Source organism: Tamandua tetradactyla, chromosome 21 (assembly GCF_023851605.1).
Source record: "Tamandua tetradactyla isolate mTamTet1 chromosome 21, mTamTet1.pri, whole genome shotgun sequence".
Lineage (NCBI taxonomy): Eukaryota > Metazoa > Chordata > Mammalia > Pilosa > Myrmecophagidae > Tamandua > Tamandua tetradactyla.
Window position 1 is genome coordinate 53089048 of NC_135347.1, and position 16736 is coordinate 53105783.

Here is a 16736-nt window from a genome sequence, read left to right on the forward strand (position 1 = left end):
CATAATTGAAAATTTACCATAATATACTTAAATCAATAGAAGTTTAAATTCTTACCCTTACTGAAAAGGATAAGAGGTCTTGAATTTTTGTTTCACTGGCTCCCTCTTGTAGTGATGTAAGGTCCTGGGCTGGGAGGAGAGCAGCGGGAGGGCCGTGAGCAGCCAGCCTCTAGCTATCCTGGCAGACACACACAGTTGTCAGCTAGGCTCTGGAGATTGCTGTCAGCTCAGCCATTGGCATGCAGACTGCAATAGGATTGAACATACATGTACAAGTGCAGGCAATAAGAGAGCAGACAATAGACTTTCCCAATTAACAACCTAAAGGAAATAAAAATACTTCAGAGTGGCTTGAGCATTTGTTTTAAAACACTCTAGTTTTAAATAACTGTAATAAAAAGCTTTATAATCAGTGCAGTTCAGTTTTCCCCATACTTCTTAGTAAGTTGGGTGCTTTGAGAAGCATATCAATTAGTTTGATGAATTATTGCTTTATCCTTTGGGTGGGTTGGGAGTAGACCCTCCCAGTGCAGTGGTTTGTCTCAGTATGGGAGCCGAAATGCAGCCTGGGTCCTGCCAGGGGGTGGTAAATATTGTGTTCACTGAATCCTGGGGGTGATACCTCAGTCTAACCAAGGACTAGTTTCACACAGTGAATGTGATCTTTGAGTTTTTGCTCCTGCCTTCTTATTGCACTTTTGCATTAACACCACCCATTCAGCCTTTCCAGTTGATTTGGTTGGGTGATTGCAGCACTAAAGCAAAGAGAAAGAAATGATCTTCTTGTTTCTGTGGGTGCTTTGCACAATCTAGTGGAGTCACCCCGCCAGCAAGTCCCACATAAAGGGAGTCGTAGAACCACAGTTTCTTCTACCTGGAGCTAGGCTCTAGATACACAGCTGCCTGAAGGAGAAGTTAGTGAACGAAAAGGCAGTAAAAAAGATTTGACTCCTACCTGACCATCTTCATATTCTTAAAGTTTCCTAGGGTTTGGGTGGAGTGAGGATTTCAGCTTTGCCCAGAAATTTCCAGTCTCCATATAATCCAATTTGTCTATCATACTTAAAAAATAAACCTAGGAGAGAAATTGAAATAAAAAAAGCTCAGTTGTGAAAAATATGAGTGGGTTTTAACAGTCTCTGAAATTTGAGATATTACTGAATATTTTGTGTCTCACCATACCTCTGGAGGCTGAGTGCAGGATGATTGTTGTGTCTAGTCTTCACACTGCCAAACACATGGGGGAATGCTTACCAAATTATACTAATTAACAACTCATTGAGCTTCTAGAAGCTGTCTAATTCTGAATCCCTACTGTTTTTCAATACTGTTCTAATCAAGTTCCATAAAGAAAGGAGGTAGGTCAAGATCTCGAGTTACTGAGCTGGCTCCCCCCCTCCATGCAGGGGCACTCATACTTGTGCACATTTCACATATGCTTTGTGGTGTGTCTGAATCGTGTTTGCCCACACCGTGCCAGCTAGAAAGCCCAAGAAGCAGGGATGGCACCTGAATTTCCTTGGAGCTTCCACACTTTGTATTTTGGGCTTCAAATGTGGTGCTACTCTTCTTTTCAATGAAATGTCTACTGTTTCTGAAGATGGACAGCACGTGCCTCATCAGGAGGACTTGTACATCAGGGTGAGCTTGTGTTTGGTGCATTGGCCTTGATCCAGACATACTGCCTAGCCTGGGCGCCTTGTGTTCCCGGCCCAGCATTTAGGAGCAACGAGTGGACACAGCAACAGGTCTGGGACTCCAGTGTCATTAGCATACTGGTCTCCAGCTGACAGTTTCCTCTGTTGCTGAAATGCCTGGGACTTGGGCTCTAGATCTGGATGGTAGCTGGTGACCAAGAAACAGCGCATTACCCCTCAGGTCCCTTTGGTGTTGTCAGGTGAAGCCTTATCATCAACTGCAGTTCAGCTATGGTTTCTTAAAGAGAGGCAAAGTCTTCAGAATAGCCCTGCAAGTGTCATTGTAGAGCTGCCGCCTTTGTGTTGACATCTCCGGGAAGAGTTTGCTCTTTTCCAGTTCTAGAGTGCCATCAGTGTGTAATTTAGGACCATGTTTTACTTTGATCAGGTAGCTGTCAGCTGTGATTTGTTGGCTGGTTTTTCTTCTACCCTAGAGGGATTTTGTTGTAGATTTGAAAGAAAATTTACAGGTACTTATTTCCAGGAAAAGTTGGTTTTGAAGGAGGTATCTTAGACTTTTGCTTTATTAAAGGACTTTCCTGTTCCTTGGTATCTTCTTGGGATTTAGGATTACATAGATAGGAAGGGGCCTTTTTATAACAAGTTAACAAAAGTAACTTCCAAATAGGCAAAAGAGAATGAAAAAAATTCCTCTTCTGTCTCTTTAGTGATGAGAAAGAGTAAATAGCTTGATTTTATTTGATTCTTTTTTCTCACAGATCACTTCTGATATTGAGCAAATTCTGAGACTTCCAGAATTCTGTTATCTCAGGTTCCTTCTTCAAATGGCCCATCCTGAAGCCTTGGCTGACTGCCTTTAGACCACTTATTCCTTCCTGTATTGATAAGTATCTTTCCTCCACTTTATTTCCTGATTGTAAGCCTTGGTGAGCGCCTTGCCTGCATTTTATCTGCCTGCCTGGGATTGCTGCAGAGAAATCCTTCTTCCCTTTATGGCCACAATCTGGAAAAGAAAGCAAACAGCTGAAGCTCGCATTGTAGCCCAGCAGGCTGGGGAAAATAGTTCTCATTCTCCTTGATCCTGGTCAAAGTGCACTTTATGGGGGTGACCATCCCTCCCTAGGAGCTGGCTTGAGTGGGCCTGTGTTTTAGCTGGTGGACAATTAACCATGCTGACCTCCTTTTTTTTTTTTTTTTTGCCTTCGCCTTTCTGGCTGAGTTGACACTAATGCTCTGAGTGAGAAGGGGCTGCTGCTTCTTTGAGTGGAGCACCAGGCAGGGGTGGGGAAACATTTGATCTTGTTCAAAGGGGCTGTCTGTGAAGCATGAAGATTGAACTGATTATGACCCCACCCTGGGGAAAGGAGAAGCTCCCTCTGGAGAACAAGCCAGGAGGAAGAAGCCGTCAATTACTAATCTCGTTGGCCTTTGGGTCCTCAGGGTCTTATATCCGTTTAGAGGAGAGAATTGGGGTTGAAAGTAATAAAGTGGGCCTGAAATTAGAGGAGCAGGGGGTCATCTCATCTAATTTTGTGGTTGTTACTGGAGAATAAAAGGAATAGTAGATAATTTCATTAACCACTTGAGATCTTTATCACAGTCTGATGGCATTTGGGAATAGAGCAGAGCCTCATGGGGCTGTCCATTTCCTTCCCATAGCCCCAGAGCTAGATTTCCCTAGTGCCGGGATGGGCGGGCCTGGGAAGCACGTTAATTAGGGCACCATGGTTCTAACACACAGTCATTTTTGCCCTCAGTGAGAGGTTAGTGACTTAAAACAGTTCATACAAGCTCTGCTGCCAGTTTCTCAGAAACACGGTATTCAAATGAAAAAATAAAGGAACCCATTAAGGGAGATCTCATTTTAGAGTTGGGATGTTGTCTTTACTTCTGAGGAAGGCTTGCCAGTCTATCTGTTGTTGAGTTGATTTAATTGAGTCACGATGGCCATCAGTCAGCTTCCATCGAGATGAGTATTGTTCAGAGTGTTAAACTGTACAGTGGAGAGTTTGCAGGAAAGGGACAGCTACATCTTCTGTTTGATGAGTGTTATTCTGTTCAATGTTTGTTATATCTCTAGCTTCATCAAAGCCCTGCTGGGGAGACAGGTATTTCTATCCAGGTTTGCAGAGAAGGGAGTGAGGCAAAGAGAAGTTACATGATTTGCCCAAGGTCTCCCAGTAGGGAAGTGAGGGATCTGGGATTGTATTGGAAATTTCTAACTTTTGAGTTAAGCCCTCTGTGATCATAATTAGAAGAAACAGAGGAAAGAAAAGGGGAAGGGGGAAGATTCGTCCAAGAAAAGTGGTGACTTGATAGTTCACTGGACCAGCCACCAGCTGGCAGAATTCCCCAAGCAGCTTGGTTCTTTCTTAGGGGATCCGAATGACAGGGGTGGGCAGGGCAAGAGAGAATGAGTTAGAGGAGGATGCTGAGGTTGTGCGTTTGTCATTTATCTCAGCGAGCCCGTGCGTGTAGGGATCAGAAAGCACAGAGGTATTGACTGCCTGCACCACCACATCTTGCCGATTCATTTCTGGGGTCCAGCCTTTTCTACACCTACCTCATTCGTGTTCTCGCTATGAGTGCGATTTCTTCCTTGTCTGCAGTATCTCCATCTCTACTGCATAAATTTCTGCTTAAGATTTGTGAACTTACCACTGAAAAAAAAATTCTATTATGATGTGCTAAGAAAACATTAAGCACTGTAAAGTGCGTTGAATCATAGCACAGGTTTGTATATTCTTTTTAAAAAACATATTCTCCCGGTTGATTCAGGAATTGATATTTTTCCCCTACAAGTTGGTAATGGAGACTGTGGAGCCTTCTCTTTCTGATGGATGGGAACTCACAAAAGGCAAAACGCTTGCCAAGGGTTTTCTGAAATGTTATCTTGAGGGGACTTGCTGGGATGGGGGTGGGGTTGGAGTTAGAGAGTGAAGATTTTCACTTGTTTCATTAGTGCTTTTAGATATCCTGTGTAAGAATCTTTGCCTGTAGCTCTCAGAGGCCACAGTTGTCCTGCTTTGGCCATATGCTCTGCCTTTCCTTCATTACTGTGGCTAATCAGAAATTGGCTGTACTTCAGTGCTTCTTAAAAGCTTTTCTCCCTGGCTGTGTCCAGGAAGTTGAAGTGCAGTGTCAGAAGTGATGTGAGTTGATGAAGAAATAAACAAACCCAAGGCAACATGTGAGGAAGCCTTGGCAGCCCTGCTCCTGTTTTTTTCTGTAGTTTTGATCTAAAGGGACCAGATTTCCGCTGCATGAAGGGATGGGACTGAGGGTCCCTGTGCCAAGGAGCCTGAGACGTGCATGCCAGAGGGCCTTGAAGACTAGGGCAGCACCTAGCCCAGTAAGCTCGGGGTGAAAATGAGTAGTTTATGACTGGCAGAATATAGATAAGGCACAGGGTTATATGTGGGATAAAAATAGTATCTGTTCAGGGAAGTGCAGAACATTCCAGAATGCTTTAGTTCCCTCTTGGCACCAAAGCAGAGAGCAGAGGACAGGATACCTGGCAGGGACTTTACAGGGCTTCCCATCCAGCCCCTTGATTTCAGTTAAAGATACTGAATGCCTTCTTGACCGAAGCCCTGTGAGGGCAGGGGCTCTGTCTTATTCGTTCACTTTGGTACCCTTGGTACCTTGACATCTATTAGATAATGTGCATTTGTTAGGTGAATGAACAATATAAAGAAGATATGACTTCTGACTCCCTGTCCAGTGCTCTTTGAAATATTTATAGGCTGAAAATTCTGTACAAACCGGTGTCAAGCAGCTTTCATGTAGTCGAGGCTTTCTTGAGATTACATATGGATTAACCGAGACATACAGGATTAAACTGGTCCCTTTAAAGTTGGTGGTGAAGTTGAGGTGAAGAGGTTTTCTCAGGCCTGGGAGGTGGGGGGCGGTGTCAGGACTGCCACAGTGTTCAGCCCAGCGGGGCTCTTTTCCCCTTGTGCTCTGAGTGACTGGAGCCCTCTGGAGTTGTGCATCGCCTGGCCATGGGGGGAGTCGTGGCCCCAAAGCTCAGCCTTCCTGGAGGAATCGAGATGTTTTAGGACAAATAGGCCTGAAGCTGCCCCTCTAACCAAGAATGGTACCCAGAAACTGAGAGCCCACCCTTCACTTTGGCCCCGTCGCCTCATTTTCAGAGGGCCACACTCCTAGGGAGTCACCGATCTTCCACTCTGTTTGTGGAAGTGTGTGTTTCTACTTGGGTGTGCCTGGAAGCCCAGATATGGTGAGCGCTGTAGCAGCAGGAGGAGGACCGAGTTCTCCAAACGGATAGATCCCATCATCCAGTAAACGGACATCACCTCTGCCCAGTCCTGGTTTGAAGCCTGTGGCCCTGCTGTCATTGACCCAGCCGAGTGAAGCGGGTCGTGCAGAGGGCTGCCTGGAGAAACCCCGCGTGGAAAGCCACGCAGCTTCTTCTAGGCAGGTACCACCAAGCAGTGGCTATTTCGTTTTTCCCCCTTATTTATAACTTCCCAGTTGATTCACAAACAAAATTAAAATGACAAATTTAGGGGAGAATAATTCAAGATTAAAAGTTGCCAGTGGGCACTTGAAAGGTCAAGAAATGTTAAGTACATTCACACACACTGACCTGAGGAGATGTTGTTTGCTGGTCAGGTTTCATCTACCTGCCTGGGTCCCCTACCTGTCCTTCCAGCTTCCTGGCCTCTATCGGGGGTGTCTATTTAAATCGACTGTAGGCTTGACCTCACAGTCCTGACGTCTAGAAGAGAGAGTACTTCTGGAATCCAGGCCAACTGACCACTTTTCATGTAGAATTTTTGTATCACCCTATGGGGAGAGAGATAGGTCCTTCTGAAAATCCTTTCCTCCCCGATGGCCCTTTTCACCGGTTCACCTGACTTCTGCCAAGGCTGACTCTGGCGGCTCTTTACTTCTCTCCAGGAAATACTAGTGGACATCCATTCTCCCCGGTGGGCTGTGAGACAAGCTCTAGTCAAACCCTGATTTATGACAGAAAGAATTGGCCGGATTGGCAGCTTCTGGTCTGTATTAAAGATCACAGGACTTATTGATCTAGAGCCTGCAAGGCTAACTTTAGGGCAGAGGTGGATTTGATCAGGTTTCCATGACAGTGAGAAGAATTATTACCTGTTGTTCAGATATTTGGACTTGAATAAAAAGAACAAACTTGAACTTTCACAGGGATGATGTTACTTAGTTTTTTGGTGAAAGTCAGGCCTTGGGAGGTGATGTTGTGTTAGCGCCCTCATTGTCTGGTGTTTGAGTTTCTCATGGGGTAGTTCCCTGGCACGCAGTTAGTTGTGAGCTCATTCAGTTGTGCAGTGCTAGCATGGCACTTTGGAAATGAATAGTAAATATTTAGTTGAACCCGCACTATTTTATGTACAAAACCATGCAATTTCAGAAATGAATTCCATTTATAAGAGGATATATGTGTTGACAAACACAGCTGAATTGGCAAATGTGGTTTCTTGAATTCATTTTTACATGTGGGGAAACTTGATTATTCTTTTCAGGATTCTTGAAAGCACAAACAAAAGTGAGGTGGGAATGCCCAGCTACCCTGGCTCTGAGCCATGAGTTTTTGTGAGTAGTAATTAAGAAAGCAACCCCTTTCATAGAGAAGTGTTTCAGCATTGCCTGTTGATGTAGGCACACTTTTTGTTTATTTATTGCCTGTGACAGTTTCAATTTAGTAGTTCTCTTTTTTCTTTAGCTGTCTATTGGGGGAAGGGAGTGTCTGTATCCACAATGGAAGAAAGAAAGTAAGTAGAGATTTATTTAGCAGTGTTCATGTATATGAAGTCAAATCTGAAATGTGATGATTTCTGTATTCCTGAGATTCTAACTCATGATAGAAAACTGTTAATAAGTTGAGATTGATTCATAGTCATGATTTTCTCATTGCAAAGTGAAAGTAGTATATTTAAATGTATTAATTACTCTCCAAATAAGGTGTAAATCACTTAAGTACAGTTATATAGGGAGTAGAAGTTGAAGAATTGAAGTTAGTGGTTATTTTGCAAGCATCCTTCTCCCATTTTTACAACACAAATCAGGGAAGTTTTTGATGTGTTGCAACTTTTCTTCCATTTATCATACTTTCTATTCTCTAGATGGCTTCTTCCTCCGCTGTGCTCTTTCCCAAACCACAATTAAAGTCCTGATGATCATCACCCTGATTTAATCATCTCTGTTTGTGAGGCCTAAACGGTTGGATCCCATGAGTTCTTCCTCCAGCCAAGCCAGGCCCCTTTCTGGAGTCCAGTTCTGCCTAACAAGAAGTCCCAGGCCACCTGGAACCTAAAGAGCATGTGTTTTCTGTACCCTAAACATGTTAATGATTAAATACACAGGGTTAGATTTTGTTTGGTGATCATTCAGCATGTTTAAATAGCTCACCAATTCAGAAACATTAGGCTCTGTGGAGGAAGAGAATGCTCTGGAGACAGGCCTGCGCGCCCCTTCAGCCACAGTGTGGTGGGACTGTGCAGGGTCTGTGAGCAGGAAATCCCAGCCTTGAGGTCTGGCAGGCACCTTGACCTTGGGCAAGTTATTAATCTCCAGGGCTGAGCTTCCCCATCAGTAAAATGGGAATAATCATACCTACTTTGTAGAATTGTTTTGAGGATTAAATGAAATAATCTACATAAAACATGCTAGTCACAGAGCAAGTAGTAATTGATACTATTACAGGAGGAGTAATTCTGCCTTGAGTAATCATGTAACTTCTGAAAGTTGCCTAATTGTTTCCTCCTCAGCCAAGATGCCCAAGGCATTTGTGCAGCTTAGGATGTTTTCAGGCATGTAGATCATTAAAATGCTGGTGCCGCTCTGCCCATATCAAAGCTCGCTGCTGACAGTTTCCTGGGGCTCCCACGGCTGGTGGTTTCTCTTCTGTCTCCATAGCATGTGCTGTCTGTGAACTGGCATTTCCCAGGACTTCCTTCGCCTTTTGGATCAAAGGAGTTCTAGAATGTGTATTTTGACATGAGTTAAAATTAACAGCCATTTTAAAAATTAAAGGAACCCTGTGGTCAGTTTTGTTAGAGTGTGTGTTTTCATGGAATGAACACCTACCAAATGAGCACCTTTCTCTGTGGCCGCCGGCTTTGTGGGACAATTAAGAGTCTACCTCCTGGGATAAATGTCTTACTTGGAAAGGGGAATGCAAAACCAGAAAATTGTACACAAAGTGTTTATGTTTGCCCTGGGAGATTGGCAACATATCACGCACCGTTATGGGCCTGGCCTGCTAATGGTCTTGCATTACACTTTGCACCAACCCAGCAGTGTAATTTATGTCATTGAGGGAATTGTGGTTTTATGTTCCGTGTATCAGTGTCATCGAAATCTTGTGTTAAGAACAAAATAGCAATTAATGTTTAGAAATATGAAATAGTTTTATAAATTTGTGGTGGAAGAGACCCAATAAAAATGACTATCAGGAATTCCCCAAAGGTAACTGTAAGAATTTATAAATGGTATTTTCTGTCTTCTCACTTGGCAGCTTTTGATATGTGAGTATAGACCCAAGTGTGACTGCCATCACCTGAGCAGGGCGTAGGAGAGAGCATTGCTGCAGAGAAGAAAGGAACCCCACCGAGACCTGCAGGCCTCTGTGCTGCCTGAGGGACAGAGAGGACGAGGCTGTGCTTGGTCAGATGAGGGCCCTGTCTGTGTCCCCGCTGCTCTTGCTCTCCTGCTGGGAGATGACAGATGGAAGAGCTTGAACTGAAAGAGCGGCTGTGAATCTGCTGCTCTTGGTTGCTCACACTTATGCATAAACATTTTGGCTCATTATTTTAAAGAAACAAAAGACCAGAGCATGTGGGAGCCACCAAGTATTGAATCCTCTAAAGTTTGTTTTTGTTTGTTTTTAGAAATACTGATGTGACCGATTCATCTAAATTAAAAGTGATGCTTGAAGATTAAAGAATGGTTTTATAATGGGTATCATGGTTTTCAAACTTTTAGTAGGAGAACTTTAAAAAAAAGTGATATTTCAATGGAGACACAGCATATGTGCATTTAACTCATGGAAATTCAACCATACGCGCATGGTTAAAAATAGGGAGAGAGAAATAATGATGGAAAATAATGTGGAGTTGCTTAACACTCTATTCAATTAGTGTGTGTGCCTCAGAGCAGAAATTCTCAGTCTCAGTGGTATCGACATTATAGACTGGATAGTTCTTTGTCCTTTGCATTTGGGATGTTTATCGGCATCCAAGCCTCTATCACCTAGATGCCAGTAGAATCTTCTGCCCAGTCATGACAATCAGAAATGTCTCCAGGCATTGCACATGCTCCCGGGGTAAGGGGGAAGGAGGGCAAAATCTCTCACAGTTGAGAACCACTGCCTGAGTGTGAGAGAGAGATGAGGAGCTTTTCAACTTGTTGTTTCCTAGATGATGTCGGTTCAAGGTTCTTTTCTAGATTATCTATCCTTACTGAGTATGATTCAGTGAATAAAAGAAAATAAAGACTGAGGCAGAGTGAGTGTAGGCTGCAAAGAGTAACTCGGCCATGAGGAGTTTAAAGCATTATGGATTTTCTCCTCAGGGGAAAGCAGCCTCTGAAATCTCTCTCAGAAATTTCTAAAGGGCAAAGCTATAAAAGGAAAAGAGATTTACAGAAATCCAGTTACAGAAATCTGTGGCTTGTCAGTTCAGAATTTCTTGGTAATAATGGGGCTCGTGGCCAATTTCTGAGCCCCAAGTCTGTTTCATTGATTCTGAATAATACCACCAGCTGCTTTCCTGCTGTTTTTGACCAGTTATTCTGGTTTTGTCTCTTTGGGCTCTTTCTGTTTGCAGCTTCCAGGCTCAGCATCTTGAAACAGACAATTCTAAGTGAGGTGCTCAAGGCTCAGTGAGAATCACCTTTATCAGAGTTGGAATTATTTTTTATATAATTTGTCTTTGGAGGTTCTGGGTTTTAAAAGAGCCCCTTTCCTTTAATCTGGGTAGGACTGGGTCTGCTCTGACCAGTAAAGAATAACAGAAATGCCCCCATGTGACTTCTGAGACCAGTTCATAAAACACCAGGCAGCTTCCCCCTCTTCATTGGAGCCCTGCTGCCATTTGAGAGATCTGATCACTTCAGGCCATCATGGTGGGAGAGGACACACGTGGGTGCTCCAGTGGACAATCTCGGCTGTCCACAGCCTTCCAGCCATCCTGTTGAGCTGCCAGTGAAGCCCTTCTGAGTGCTTCAGACTAGATGTCCACCTGTGGAATGCTGCCTAATAACCTCTGCCATCGTCACACGAAACAGAAGTATCCCCTAGCCGCTCCTTGCCCAAACTCCTGACCCACAAAGGGTGAAGTGCCTGTGAAATGGTTGTTGCTTTAAATGACCCCTAAAAAATAAAGCAAACACTTCATTTGGTCCTCTGTTGAGAAACTTACAGGTACTTCTTGAGAGATGGTTCATTAGTCCCAATGTGCCTGTGTTTTTTCCTGAGGAATTTTTAAGGCCAATCATGACCCTACGCAGATTTTGTCCCACCCTGTTGACTTTAAAGCCTCTTTGGCATAGTCTATTAAACTATTTAACACATTTTAATTTTGACAAATAGTGTTTGGTAAGACCTAGTAAATGAAAGTGAAGTTGTTCTCTGGAGATTAGGATTAGAGCTCTGCTTTCATCTGGGGTCTTTTCCCAAATTATTGCTCTTGTGCTTCAAGGCAACTCTTCGGATCCTCTCTAAGTGCACAGTTTGAAAGTGGTTTTCAGTTATTCTTATAAGATTCCATCAGTTTGTCCTAAACTTGGGTGGTGGTACGCATTCTACCAAGTCTGTCTCCTGAGGTGAGCAGCATCGCGGGAGATGCCGGGTGTGGAGAGGCGTGCTCCTGGGCCTGGTAGCCCACACAGTACACCCCCACGGGTGAGCTGGTGAGGGAGGAAGGCGGGCAAGTATTCAATCCCCTCTCTTTATTACGAGAGAATGAATAGCTCCCATGTAATGTGAAGGTACTGGAACTTTTAAGAAACCCTAGAAATAAAATAATGACTGTTTCAGATTTTAAAGCCTGCATAATGTGTTCTCCCAGAAGACAGGGTTTGCTTCAGCAAAGTCAGAATTAATAACCCACCCAGAGGGAACATTTCTCTTTAATGAGAGCTGGGGAAGTTGCCTTTTTACAGATTGGTGCCAAAATGCAAATAAGTCCAGGTTGCTAGGGGTTTGGACATTAGGTCACTGATGATGCTAATGTCTGTGAGAAGAGTCAGACTTATACCCACAACCACTGACTTTAATGTTGCAAAGGAGAGTAATAGTTATCTTACAGCACTCTTTCCTTTCCTCCTGGGGATATTGCCAGTAAACAGACCAGAGAGTAAAGAAGATGAGTATCGGTGGAAATTGTGTTCTGAAATCCCTTTTTGGCTTTGTGATTTTTGTGTAAAACATGCTCAGAAGCAATCCGTTGTCAGGATATTTGCAAAGAAAACCTGTGAAAAGAGGTTTGGATTTTTCAAGGAATGGGAGAATGGGGCAGAGAGGAATAGAGGGCGGAAGTAAGGCGGACAAGAGGGAGAAAGGGTGAGTGGGAGGGTGGATGGTGGAGGAGACAGCATCACTGTATTGTGAGCATTCCTGGTCTTAAGAGTCTGAGCACCACTGGACACTTCAGATGCACATCCTTGCGTCAGCTTTGCGAAGGTACGCCTCTGACTGTGTGGTCACCTCGGTGATGACTGACCTCTGGATGGCCTTTCCTGAAAAGGGGCCTTCTCAAGTAGTTAGGTAGTGGCAGGCTGAGGAAGGAGTGTGCTACTCTATTTCTTTTATAACCATCAGCTTAACCTGGCTTTTGGGTAATTTATGTTTTTGGATCCAAATGATTGGTCGCCTTGGGTCAGAATATAGATTCTTATTAGTAATAGCACCAGGTTTTGACTCCAAATTCAATTTTTCATTTTGTGACCATCTAATAAGTCTTCTTTTTTTTTTATGTTTTTTATTTTTTATTAACGGAAAGAAAGAAAAAAAGAAAAAAAAAAGAGAACTTAACACAACATTTAGAAATCATACCGTTCTACATATGCACTCAGTAATTCTTAACGTCATCACATAGATGCATGATCATCGTTTCTTAGTACATTTGCATCGGTTTAGAGGAACTAGCAACACAACAGAAAAAGATATTGTGTTAATATAGAGAAAAGAAATAAAAGTAGTAATAATAGTGAAAAACAACAACAAAAAACCCCTATAGCTCAGCTGCAGCTTCATTCAGTGTTTTAACATGATTACTTTACAATTAGGTATTATTGTGCTGTCCATTTTTGAGTTTTTGTATCTAGTCCTGTTGCACAGTCTGTATCCCTTCCGCTCCAATTACCCATTATCTTACCCTGTTTCTAACTCCTGCTGGACTCTGTTACCAATGACGTATTTCAAGTTTATTCTCGAATGTCCGTTCACATCAGTGGGACCATACAGTACTTGTCCTTTAGTTTTTGGCTGGACTCACTCAACATAATATTCTCTAGGTCCATCCATGTTATTACATGCTTCATAAGTTTATTTTGTCTTAAAGCTGCATAATATTCCATCGTATGTATATACCACAGTTTATTTAGCCATTCTTCTGTTGATGGACATTTTGGCTGTTTCCATCTCTTTGCAATTGTAAATAACGCTGCTATAAACATTGGTGTGCAAATGTCCGTTTGTGTCTTTGCCCTTAAGTCCTTTGAGTAGATTCCCAGCAATGGTATTGCTGGGTCGTATGGCAATTCTATATTCAGCTTTTTGAGGAACCGCCAAACTGCCTTCCACAGTGGTTGCACCATTTGACATTCCCACCAACAGTGGATAAGTGTGCCTCTTTCTCCGCATCCTCTCCAGCACTTGTCATTTTCTGTTTTGTTGATAATGGCCATTCTGGTGGGTGTGAGATGATATCTCATTGTGGTTGTGATTTGCATTTCTCTAATGGCCAGGGACATTGAGCATTTCTTCATGTGCCTCTTGGCCATCCGTATTTCCTCTTCTGGTAGGTGTCTGTTCAAGTCTTTTTCCCATTTTGTAATTGGGTTGGCTGTCTTTTTGTTGTTGAGTTGAACAATCTCTTTATATATTCTGGAAACTAGACCTTTATCTGATATGCCATTTCCAAATATTATCTCCCATTGTGTAGGCTGTCTTTCTACTTTCTTGATGAAGTTCTTTGATGCACAAAAGTGTTTAATTTTGAGGAGCTCCCATTTATTTATTTCTTTCTTCAGTGCTCTTGCTTTAGGTTTAAGGTCCATAAAACCACCTCCAGTTGTAAGATTCATAAGTTATCTCCCTACATTTTCCTCTAACTGTTTTATGGTCTTAGACCTAATGTTTAGATCTTTGATCCATTTTGAGTTAACTTTTGTATAAGGTGTGAGATGCGGGTCTTCTTTCATTCTTTTGCATATGGCTATCCAGTTCTCTAGGCACCATTTATTGAAGAGACTGTTCTGTCCCAGGTGAGTTGGCTTGACTGCCTTATCAAAGATCAAATGTCCATAGATGAGAGGGTCTATATCTGAGCACTCTATTCGATTCCATTGGTTGATATATCTATCTTTATGCCAATACCATGCTGTTTTGACCACTGTGGCTTCATAATATGCCTTAAAGTCCGGCATTGCGAGACCTCCAGCTTCGTTTTTTTTCCTCAAGATGTTTTTAGCAATTCGGGGCACCCTGCCCTTCCAGATAAATTTGCTTATTGGTTTTTCTAATTATGAAAAATAAGTTGTTGGGATTTTGATTGGTATTGCATTGAATCTGTAGATCAGTTTAGGTAGGATTGACATCTTAATTGTATTTAGTCTTCCAATCCATGAACACGGTATGCCCTTCCATCTATTTAGGTCTTCTGTGATTTCTTTTAGTAGTTTTTTGTAGTTTTCTTTATATAGGTTTTTTGTCTCTTTGGTTAAATTTATTCCTAGGTATTTTATTCTTTTAGTTGCGATTGTAAATGGGATTCGTTTCTTGATTTCCCCCTCAGCTTGTTCATTACTAGTGTATAGAAAAGCTACAGATTTTTGAATGTTGATCTTGTAGCCTGCTACTTTGCTGTACTCATTTATTAGCTCTAGTAGTTTTGTTGTGGATTTTTCCGGGTTTTCTACGTATAGTATCATATCGTCTGCAAACAGTGATAGTTTTACTTCTTCCTTTCCAATTTTGATGCCTTGTATTTCTTTTTCTTGTCTAATTGCTCTGGCTAGAACCTCCAACACGATGTTGAATAATAGTGGTGATAGTGGACATCCTTGTCTTGTTCCTGATCTTAGGGGGAAAGTTTTCAATTTTTCCCCATTGAGGATGATATTAGCTGTGGGTTTTTCATATATTCCCTCTATCATTTTAAGGAAGTTCCCTTGTATTCCTATCTTTTGAAGTGTTTTCAACAGGAAAGGATGTTGAATCTTGTCAAATGCCTTCTCTGCATCAATTGAGATGATCATGTGATTTTTCTGCTTTGATTTGTTGATGTGGTGTATTACATTAATTGATTTTCTTATGTTGAACCATCCTTGCATACCTGGGATGAATCCTACTTGGTCATGATGTATAATTCTTTTAATGTGTTGTTGGATACGATTTGCTAGAATTTTATTGAGGATTTTTGCATCTATATTCATTAGAGAGATTGGTCTGTAGTTTTCTTTTATTGTAATATCTTTGCCTGGTTTTGGTATGAGGGTGATGTTGGCTTCATAGAATGAATTAAGTAGTTTTCCCTCCACTTTGATTATTTTGAAGAGTTTGAGGAGAGTTGGTACTAATTCCTTCTGGAATGTTTGATAGAATTCACATGTGAAGCCGTCTGGTCCTGGACTTTTCTTTTTAGGGAGCTTTTGAATGACTAATTCAATCTCTTTACTTGTGATTGGTTTGTTGAGGTCATCTATTTCTTCTTGAGTCAAAGTTGGTTGTTCATGTCTTTCCAGGAACCCGTCCATTTCATCTAAATTGTTGTATTTATTAGCGTAAAGTTGTTCATAGTATCCTGTTATTACCTCCTTTATTTCTGTGAGGTCAGTAGTTATGTCTCCTCTTCCATTTCTGATCTTATTTATTTGCATCCTCTCTCTTCTTCTTTTTGTCAATCTTGCTAAGGGCCCATCAGTCTTATTGATTTTCTCATAGAACCAACTTCTGGTCTTATTGATTTTCTCTATTGTTTTCATGTTTTCAATTTCATTTATTTCTGCTCTAATCTTTGTTATTTCTTTCCTTTTGCTTGCTTTGGGATTAGTTTGCTGTTCTTTCTCCAGTTCTTCCAAGTGGACAGTTAATTCCTGCATTTTTGCCTTTTCTTCTTTTCTGATATAGGCATTTAGGGCAATAAATTTCCCTCTTAGCACTGCCTTTGCTGCGTCCCATAAGTTTTGATATGTTGTGTTTTCATTTTCATTCGCCTCTAGGTATCTACTAATTTCTCTTGCAATTTCTTCTTTGACCCACTTGTTGTTTAAGAGTGTGTTGTTGAGCCTCCGTGTATTTGTGAATTTTCTGGCACTCCGCCTATTATTGATTTCCAACTTCATTCCTTTATGATCCGAGAAAGTGTTGTGTATGATTTCAATCTTTTTAAATTTGTTAAGACTTGCTTTGTGACCCAGCATATGGTCTATCTTTGAGAATCCTCCATGAGCACTTGAAAAAAAGGTGTATCCTGCTGTTGTGGGATGTAATGTCCTATAGATGTCTGTTAAGTCTAGCTCATTTATAGTAATATTCAGATTCTCTATTTCTTTATTGATCCTCTGTCTAGATGTTCTGTCCATTGATGAGAGTGGTGAATTGAAGTCTCCAACTATTATGGTATATGTGTCTATTTCCCTTTTCAGTGTTTGCAGTGTATTCCTCACGTATTTTGGGGCATTCTGGTTCGGTGCGTAAATATTTATGATTGTTATGTCTTCTTGTTTAATTGTTCCTTTTATTAGTATATAGTGTCCTTCTTTGTCTCTTTTAACTGTTTTACATTTGAAGTCTAATTTGTTGGATATTAGTATAGCCACTCCTGCTCTTTTCTGGTTGTTATTTGCATGAAATAT

The 16736-nt window shown here is 41.8% G+C and overlaps 1 protein-coding gene across 6 annotated transcripts in view; it reads left to right on the plus strand.

Annotated features, from left to right (window-relative positions):
• Positions 1-16736, plus strand: part of LHFPL2 (LHFPL tetraspan subfamily member 2) — a 184270-nt gene that overhangs the window by 13818 nt on the left and 153716 nt on the right. Inside the window, exons 3-4 of one of the 6 annotated variants that reach the window (XR_013167145.1) lie at positions 7381-7429; positions 7781-12633. The exons of 3 other annotated variants lie outside the window; for them this stretch is intronic. The gene's annotated coding sequence lies outside the window, so the exon portion shown is untranslated. Of the gene's footprint in view, positions 1-7380; positions 7430-7780; positions 12634-16736 lie in introns of those variants that run through there. 2 more of the 6 variants (XR_013167147.1, XM_077139347.1) reach the window with 2 other exon arrangements.